The 1,745-nt window shown below is 53.4% G+C and overlaps 1 long non-coding RNA gene across 1 annotated transcript in view; it reads right to left on the minus strand.

Moving 5' to 3' along the window:
* The window catches only part of LOC106146861, a 9,046-nt gene that overhangs the window by 6,039 nt on the left and 1,262 nt on the right, over positions 1–1,745 (minus strand). Inside the window, exon 2 of the long non-coding RNA XR_001231464.1 lies at positions 1,414–1,625. This is a non-coding gene — a long non-coding RNA (uncharacterized LOC106146861). The remainder of the gene's footprint in view (positions 1–1,413; positions 1,626–1,745) is intronic.

Genomic DNA, 1,745 nt, shown 5'->3' on the forward strand with positions numbered 1-1,745 from the left:
CATCCACCCACCCATCTACTCATCCATTCATTCCCCACCCATCCATCCATCTGCCCATCCATGCATCTATGCATCCATTCATCCATTTATTCACCCATCCATCCACCCATCCATCCATCCATCCACCCATCGATCCACCCATCGATCCACCCATCCACCCATCCATCCACCCATCCGTCCACCCATCCACCCACCCACCCATCCACCCATCCACCAACCCATCCACCCATCCATCCATCCATCCACCCATCCATCCACCCATCCACCCACCCATCCATCCACCCACCTATCCATCCACCCATCCATTCATCTATCCATCCATTCATACATCCATCCATTGATCCATCCATCCACCAACCCACTTACACATCCATCCATCCATCCACCCATCCATCCATCCATCCATCCACCTGCCCATCCACCCATCCACCTGCCCATCCATCCATCCATCTATCCACCCATCCATCCATCCATCCATCATCCATCCATGCACCCATCCATCCACCCATCCACCCATCCATCTACCCATCCACCCATCCACCCATCCATCCATCCATCCATCCACCCACCCATCCATCCATCCACCCGTCCATCCATCCACCCATCCATCCACCCATCCACCCATCCATCCATCCATCCATGTATCCATCCATCCACCATCCAGTCTCCCACCTATGCATCCACCCACCACCTACCCAGGAGATCATTTCTGCTTTGGACAATCCTGACTAGTGTATGTTGGTCTCCGAGCCAGGAACCAAGGTGAAATCCAAGTTGAGCTGGCTCCTAGCCCATTCAGACACTAACACATGCCCATACCAACAGACAGGATGGGGGCTGGGGATACAGCTCAGTGGCACAGCCCCTGCCTGGCAAGCGCAAGGTCCTGAGTTCAATTCCTGGTACAAAGAAAGAAAGAACACTCCACAGACAGGACAGCCAACAGCTCTCTGGGAACATCTGCAATTCTTTGGGCCCATCTCTGTGACCAGCATAATCCACACTGCTTAGGGTTGAGCCGCAACCCCAGGTCCTGGGTCAGAAGGTCCTGACACCCCACAGACGCCCAGCCCACTCAGCTGTTTCTCTATTGCAGCAGATTTGGAGGCAGATGGGGGCATGTTTCCAATGCACGCTTCTGCGAAGCTGACCCTTGGTTCTCAGCCAGCTCATCCCACAAGCATTCCCTCCGTCAGCAAAGTGGATGACTCTGTTGTAGGCAGCTTTCACATTTAATTTCTGTAGAAGGTCCAGTGTATATCACAGTGAGGCAGAAAGCAAGACACACCTGAGTGTCACAACTCATGTCTTTGTTAAATTAACCTCATTGCTGGATTAACTATGGGTTGGATGCAGACAGGAATAATCCTGAACTCTGTACTGTATCAACCCTAGGCTGCCACATGGGTTTACCTTTTGGTGCTGGGACTCCGAGGAAAGATCCTGTGCCCCTCAGGCTCTGAAGAGGCAGCGTTGGGCGAGGAGGCTGCATGCGGACTCAGCGAGCTGCTGGTTATCACCCTGGCCGGACACCGGTGAGCTGTGTCCACGGCTGTGACTTCAGGAGAACTGGGGTCATGAGCGCCATGCCATGGATCCACAGCTGGGTGCCAATGTGTGGATGCCTGGCAGGTTATAAGACAGCAGGACACTATCAGCGGAGAGGTCTCTTTTATGGGCATTCATCCACCTGTCAATCCATTCAGCTATCCAAACATCCATGCCAGCACTCATCCATCCACCTA

This window comes from Chinchilla lanigera, unplaced genomic scaffold (assembly GCF_000276665.1).
Source record: "Chinchilla lanigera isolate Chin_1 unplaced genomic scaffold, ChiLan1.0 scaffold00098, whole genome shotgun sequence".
NCBI lineage: Eukaryota > Metazoa > Chordata > Mammalia > Rodentia > Chinchillidae > Chinchilla > Chinchilla lanigera.